Source organism: Nicotiana tabacum, chromosome 10, assembly GCF_000715075.1.
Source record: "Nicotiana tabacum cultivar K326 chromosome 10, ASM71507v2, whole genome shotgun sequence".
NCBI lineage: Eukaryota > Viridiplantae > Streptophyta > Magnoliopsida > Solanales > Solanaceae > Nicotiana > Nicotiana tabacum.
The window spans coordinates 99,377,653-99,386,284 of record NC_134089.1 but is presented as its reverse complement, the minus strand read 5'-3'; positions in this window follow the sequence as shown (position 1 = coordinate 99,386,284).

Below are 8,632 nucleotides of genomic sequence, written 5' to 3'. Positions count from 1 at the left end.
CAATAAATCAAAACATAGTAGAAATTCCTTTTTAAGTAAAGTACAACCTCAAATGGTTTAAGAAAAATTTAGTTGAGAAATCAATTGAGTTAAAAATGTAACAATTGTCGAAATTTGGAGTATAGAACACACACACACACACACACACACACACATATATATATATACATATATATAAGCTAAAAACAGAATATCAAGAGAATTATAAAGGAATCAAAATCCAACCACTAACAAGAATAAGGAAAACAAAGGCATATTTCACTTTCTTTTCACATCTTGTTGCAGGCGTGCAACCCGATCCCATTTCCTGTATCTCGTGGCAGGCGCGCCACCCGCTCCCATTTCATGTATCTCGTGGTAGGCGTACCACCCGCTCCCATTTCATTATATCTGGTGGTAGGCGTACCACACGCTCCCATTTCATTATATCTTGTGGTAGGCGTACCACCCGCTCCCATTTTATTATATCTTGTGGTAGGCGTACCACCCGCTCCCATTTCATTATATCTTGTGGTAGGCGTACCACCCGCTCCCATTTCATTATATCTTGTGGTAGGCGTACCACCCACTCCCATTTCATTATATCTTGTGGTAGGCGTACCACCCGCTCCCATTTCATTATATCTTGTGGTAGGCGTACCACCCGCTCCCATTTCATTATATTTTGTGGTAGGCGTACCACCCGCTCCCATTTCATTATATCTTGTGGTAGGCATACCACCCGCTCCCATTTCATTATATCTTGTGGTAGGCGTACCATCCGCTCCCAATTACAAGCCAACAATAATCACAAGGAATCCCGACAAGGGAACAAGAACAATATAACAACTTCCCGGCAAGGGAACAATGATATTTTAACAACATCCCGACAAGGGAACAATACTATCAAAACAAACATCCAGGCAAAGGAACAATACTATCAAAACAAACATCCCGGCAAGGGAACAATAATATCAAACAAACATCCCGACAAGGGAACAATGGTAATAATAACATATGAAGTGCAATAAACCACAACGGAGTCATAACAATTATAATACAAGACTCACGGGCATGCTTGACACCAACGTATAGATACTCGTCACAATGCCTATACGTCATACTCCGCAATTAACATGTAGAAAATAAGACACAACTCCTAATCCCTCAAGCTAAGGTTAGACCAAACACTTACCTCGCTTTGCAACCAATTCAAAATTTCAACAAGCTTTTGCCTCGCGAATTCGTGCCCGAAATTCTCAAATCTAGTCATAAGCAATTCGATTCAGTCAATAAAAATTATAGGAATTAATTCCATATGAAATTCTACATTTTTCATTAAAAATCCGAAATTGCACTAAAAATTCACCAGTGGGGCCCACGTCTCAGAACCTGACAAAAATTACGGAATATGAAACCTCATCCAACCACGAGTCCATTCATACCAATTTTACTAAAATCCGACATCAACTCGACCCTCAAATCTTCAAATTAAACTAAGAGGGTTTTCAAAATTTTCCCAATTAAAATCACCAATTAAATGCCAAAACTAGAAATAGATTCTGGTAATCTAACCAAAATTAAGTTAATAACACTTACCCCGTTGTTTTCTCTGAAAATCTCCCGAAAATCGCCTCTTCCCGAGCTCCAATTCGCTAAAAATGGAAAATCAGAACTTAATGTTCTGTCCAGAAAAATTCCGGGTACTGTTCACGCGTTTTCACTATTCACGAGGCACAGTACACGATACTGTTCACGGTACTGTACGACACTGTTCATGGGGTACTGTACACGGGGTACTGTACATGGTACTATTCACGGGGTACTATTTCTACATTTTTTTAGTTTCCTAAGTCTGAAATCACTCCGAGACACCTCCGAAACATTCCCGAGCCCTCGGGGCTCCTAACCAAACACATGCACTAACTCAACAACATCTTACAAACTTAACCGTGCGATCAAATCGCCAAACTAACATCATATACCACGAGTTAAGCTTTAAAATCCAAGAATTCTTTCAAATTTTCTTAAAACATCAAATTTTCCATTTTGAGTCTGAAACACGTCAAACGACGTCCGTTTTCAACCAAACTTTACAGAAAGTTCTTAAACCATATATAAGACCTGTACAAGACACCAGAACCAAAATACGGGCCCGATACCATCACTTTCTAATCAAATTTCATTTCCATTTTCCTTAAATATTTTCAAAAAAATAATTTTACTCAAAAATTCATTTCTCGGGCCTGGGTCCTCGGAATTCGATTCCGGGCATACGCCCAAGTCCCATATTTTCATACGGACCCCCTGGGACCGTCAAATCATGGGTACGGGTTCGTTTATTCAAAATGTTGGCCGAAGTCAAAGTTATTCATTTTAATATCAAAACTTAGCAAATTTTCACAGAATTTCATATTTTGAGCTTCCGACTATGCGCCCGAACTGCGCACGCAAATCGAAGCAACTATAAATGAGGTTTTCAAGGCCTCAGAAGCTCGTAATGGATAAGAAAACAGGTGATGACCCCTTTGGGTCGTCACAATCATATACTAATATTGAGAGAGATGCAGAAAACATGTAAATTTCTTATGTTTTATGTCATCCTTTATGTTATTTACTTGTCATATGGTAAAACTGAATGTTATGTATGGGGCGTCAATTTCTGGGTGGAAGTATTGTAGACCACTTACTGCTGTTGATGGAACATTTCTAAAAAATAAATATATATGTGTTCTGTTAGTGGCTGTTACAAAAGATGCAAATAACTAGATTTTCTCTATAGCATTTGGGGTAGAGGATTCAAAGAATAACGAATCATATGAATGGTATTTCAGAGAATTAAAAAAAGGAATTGGGATTCGTAAGGATTTAATATTTTTGTCAGATCGACACAAGGCCATTGCAAATGGTATTGCAAATATTTTCCCTGAGTGCTACCATGGTATTTGCATATATCATTTAGAAAAGAATCTAAAGCAAAGAAGAGTGAGAAACACTGTAATAAACCTCTTTCAAAGTGCTGCAAGAGTATACCTTCAATCAGAATTTGATGACTTCATGTCCCAAATTGCTGCTGTTAATAAGAAAACATTCAATTATTTGATGGAGGAACTACCAGGAAGATGGGCTCGTTCACATTGTCCAAGACGACGATATAATATGTTAACAACAAATATTGTTGAGTCAATGAATAATGTTTTGATACGTGCAAGAAAATTGCCGCTTTTAACAATAATGGATACAAGAAAAATTACAAAGCTGGTTCTATGAAAGGACAACTGCAGAAGGAATATTCCATGAGTTATCAAATTGGGCAGAAGAAACATTGGAAGAAAAAATTAAACCAGCTTTTACATTTAGAGTATTGCCCATTGATCGACTCAAATTCAATGTCAAAGAAGGGGGTATGTAATTTATTGTTGATCTAAACAAAAGAACATGTGATTGTTCAGAAATTCATCTAGATGAAATACCCTATGAACATGCAATTGCTGCAATTGAAAGTATATATCAAAAGGAATCGACCTTTTGCTCGGCCTATTATACAAGGGAGTTTTGATTGAAACATACGAAGTGCAAGTAAATTCTATAGGTGATTCAACAACATGGGTTATACCAGACATTATTAAATCAGAAATCACTAAGCCTACAGATGCAAAAGCAATGCTAGGAAGAAGACAGAAGAATCGACATATTTTCGGTACAGAATTCAAGAAGGAACCAAGTTGTGGTCGTTGCAAAAGATATGGGCATAACAGAACAAATTGCACAAATTCTGTTGTAGTTCATCCTTATGCAAGAAAATAAAGGTAAAAGAATGATTGATTATATACAATAAGGTTGCATTTGCTCATGTGAAAAACTGATTGTCATCCCGAATAATTTGTTCGGTATTCTTGTTTTTCAAAATATTATTACTGTCTTTTTTTTTGTTTCTTGATTTGCTGCAGTTATATTAAAAAAATTTGGATTGTATACATTCAGTAAAAAATAAGGGAGATTATACTTTCAAGTGATATATCTCCAGCATAATATGCAGGAAACAAATATTTAAATTATTTAATTCGAGCAAATTATACTAGATACAAATTTTTCATTGTCTTACACATCTCCATTATAATATACTGGTTTATATAGCTTAATAAGTAGCTTTTCCAGCATAATTTACAAGAAGCAACCAAAATAAGAACTCCAACAAGAGTTGCATCAGCAAAAATTATTAAATCTAACACATTATACTTAAAAACACACCATCAAAATTATAATCTTCAATCCTTACAACTTTATTTCAATTAATAAATCGGTCAAACTTAGGGTAAAAAATTTGGATTGTGTACATCCAGTATAAAATACTGGACATTATGGTTTCGCAATATATACCTCCAGCAAAATATACAGGAAATAAAATTTTAAATTATTTAATTTCAGTAAGTTGTTCTAGATACCAATTTTGCACTATTTTACACTTCTCTCCATTATAATATACTGGGTTATATAGCTTCCAGTACTATTTTTGGGATTCTTTGATTTTTTCACATATCTAACCGTAAATATTTAGTCATTATTCAGTTATTTCTTGAATTTCAAGAGGAATTATAATCAAAAAGTAAGGCAGAAAAATATTTAAACAAAAGCATATTATATTAATAGAAAATAAAACTACATAGCCATCTTGCAGATACTTCCTGTCACGACCCTAAAATCGACCCGGTCATGATGGTGCCTATCCTGAAGCTAGGCCAGCCGACACAACTTCCGAATTAACCATTAATCAGTAAAAGTCATTTTTAAGTCTTTAATTAATCAAATATTTCATAATGAAAGTCTAAATGAACAGTGCAGAATAAATACACTAGCCCGATATCAGGGTGTCACAAGTCACGAGCATCTACTAGGGTCTGAATACAACAAAAAGTCTGAAAATGTACTAAATACAACTTAAGGAAAACAAGAGGAGAAAAGCAGGGCTGCGAACATCGAGCAACCACCTTGCTAACTCCGATGACTCTGTCACTGAGCAATCAACACCCGCTACCGGGTTCAGAAATACTTGAATCTACACACACGATGCAGGGAGTAATGTGAGTATGCCAAATCAGTAAGTAATAAAAGTAAATGAAAGCTGAGCAGTAAGAAAACACGTAAACTACGTCAAAACGATACAACAAATGCAAGATATTTCCAACACAGTATAGAAATCATATACTTCGTAAATCATGCTCAGTTTCGGTAAAACCTTTAAAAATCAATTTTCAATAGTTTCAAACGAGTGATAAAACAGTGAGTAAACATGATAGAAACGTAAACAGCCCCTCAGACAAAACATGTACCATAAACCGCCCATAGGGCATAATATCAACAGAACCAGCCTCTCGGGCTACCTCACAATCACTCGTGATTAGTCCCTCGGGCATAACATAAATCAAGAACCGCCCCTCAGGCAATAACATGAAATAATATCAGCTCCTCGGGCTATATCACAGTAGGTCCCCGCGCTCACTAGGGTGTACAGACTCCAGGAGGGGCCCCTTACGACCCAAGCACAATAACAAGCCATCTCGTGGCATGATAAATATATCACTCACTCAGGTTACCCACACTCACTGGGGGTGTACAGACTCCGGGAGGGGCCCCTTACGGCCCATACGCAATATCAAGCCATCTCGTGGCATAATCAAACAGGCTCTCGGCCTCACATCAAGCCACCTCGTGGCGTAACAAATCAGGCCCTCGACCTTATAACCATAAATCGGTACCACACTACTGCGACGCACAGCCGTATCCCATAATATCCTCACAACACATGCCTTCAGCCTCACTCAGTCAGAAATCTCTCATGCCACTCAAGCAACAGTAAAACATGATGCTCAGCCCAAAATATTATTTAAAATATCAAAAATAGAGTAAATATGGCTGAGTTATGAAAATAGTAGAATACAACATGACTGAGTACAAATATAAAGCAAAAACGGTGAGGAATAGTAGTTAAAATCCCATAAGATCCCAAAACAGTTGGAATGAAGCCCAAATATGGCATCCAGCCCAAGACATGGTAATAATTTCCGAAATACAATGATATAAAACAGTTTACAATCAAATAAGTGACTTAACAGTCATACAAGACTGACTAAGTCACAATCCCCAATGGTGCACGACCCCACACTCGTCATCTAGCGTGTGTGTCATCTCTAAGTAGCACAACGATGTGAAGTCCGGGGTTTCATACCCTCAGGAAAGACATTTACAATTATTGCTTACCTCAATCCGGTCCAAACTCTAGCTCGCAATGCCTTTGCCTCTCGATTCGGCCTCCGAATGCTCCAAATCTATCCAAAAGAAGATTCACACCATCAAAATATGCTAAGGGGACAAAGCCCACTCAAAAATAACCAAATTACAACACAAATCCCGAAATAAGCCAAACCTGATCCCTAGGCCCATGTCTTGGATTCCGATAAAAATTACATCAATAGAATCCTCACCCTCTCACGAGTTCATACGTATCAAGAATACCAAAATCTGACCACAAATGACCCCTCAAATCCCTAGATTAAGGTCTCCAATTTCCAAGCGCTAAACCCCCAATTTTGCTACTGATTTTCCATAGATTTCATGCTTACAATGTTAAAATTCATCATAGAAACAAGTTTAGCGTCCAAAAATCTTACCTCCACAAAATTATCTTGAATTCCCTCTTCAACTAGCCCTCTAAAGTTTTCTCCCAAATGAAATATGGTGAAAACTCACTCAAAATCGCGAAGGGTGAAATTTATATGTTTTGACCCAGCAAAATCGCACCTGCGATTAAATGGTCGCACCTGCGAAATTCACTTAAAACTCCAATGTCGCATCTGCGCAAAGAAATCCGCACCTACGTAATCGCATGTGCGACCAAGACCTCGCTTCTGCGGTCCCAGCCTGCCCCTCTTCTGGCCGCTTCTGTGGCTCTAAAATTCACTTCTGCGAGTCCGTCCCTGCGGTCCCCTAGCTACAGGTATGGTTATGACAGCAATAGAAAAACTTCAGCTGCCAAACCCAACTCAAAATCACCCGTTAACCACCCGAAATCACCCCGAGGCCCCCGGGACCTCAACTAAAAGCACGAATAAGTCGTATATCACTATCCAAACTTATGCCAATCTTCAAAACACCTCAAACAATATCGAATCAACCAAATAACATCGGATTAAAGCCTAAGGTTCCAAGAATCTTCCGAATTTCACTTTTGATCAAAAGGTCTATCAAACCTCGTCCGAATGACCTAAAATTTTGCACACTATTCCAGCTTCCGAAATTCCATTCCGACCCCTATATCAAAATCTCACCTATCAACCGGAAAACATCAAAATTCCATTTTCGCCAATTCAAGCCTAAACCTTCCACATACCTCCAAAACACATTCCGATCATGCTCCTAAGTCTCACATCACTTAACGGAGCTAACCAAATTATAAAAATTTCAATCCGAGATCATATACTAATAATTCAAAACTTGGTCAACCCTTTCAAACTTAAAGCTTCAAACTGAGAATTGTTCTTCCAAATTCATTCCGATTACTCTCATAACCAAAACCGATGGTTTACATAAGTCATAATCCATCATACGGGGCTAGTCATGCTCGAGAACTGGTGAGCGAAGTACAAAAGCTCATAACGACCGGTTGGATCGTTACATCCTATTACACCCCGTAAGTTTAACAACCTTGATACCGTTATATATATATATATATATATATATATATATATATATATATATATATTATATGGTATTTTGAGTGGAACATTTTTGTAAAGAAAAAAATGATGATTTGAAAAATATGATTTTATATAGATATTAATATTACTACGAATATGTTTTAAATTATACATATAAAATACGAAAGTTTATTTCTCTGCCTCTCTGTTTCTTACATCTCACTAATTGTTTATGGAACGAATATTATATGTCTGATAACTTAGTTAGCCCCGTTGTATTATGTCGTCCGTTTGATAGGAGTTAATCAAGTAGCCATTGCATACTTTTGGTACTTCATGTGTTTTCGCATTGTTTTGTTAACTATCCAGAGAACCATGCATCTAATAAGTATTTGTTCGACTGTATTTTGACTTCCTTTTATATTCTTCTTATTCCAATGTTGTTTGGTCGGTGACTAAGCATTGTGTGATAATTGAGATCATATCCTTCAAAGAACAATTTCCCAACACTCTAGCCTTTCAAGTATAAGGCGATTATGTAACGATTGCCAAAAGCTTTATTTTGGTTCCTACGAAGTTTTGTCCTGAAGAAATAATTTTTTTTTCTTATTCATGAAAGACAAATGTTAACCACAATAAAACATTTTAATGTTGCGAAACTTTTATTTTAAAAATACCATTGCAGTACATGGTGTCACGATCCCGGTTCGCCCTCCGTGAACCATCGTGACGGCACCTAGTCTCTACGACTAGGTAAGCCTAAAACTCGAAAGATAAACCAATTTGCGGAAGAATACAATTTAAAACAGAAATAATGAAATAAAACAACGTTTTAAAAGTGCCGCTCGGCATACAAAATATAACTCTCAAATCCAATATATATCTCTCCCAAAACTCGGAAACCCATGAATCACAAGCTAAGGATATTACATAGTGCGCTAACTCCAGAATAGTCTAAA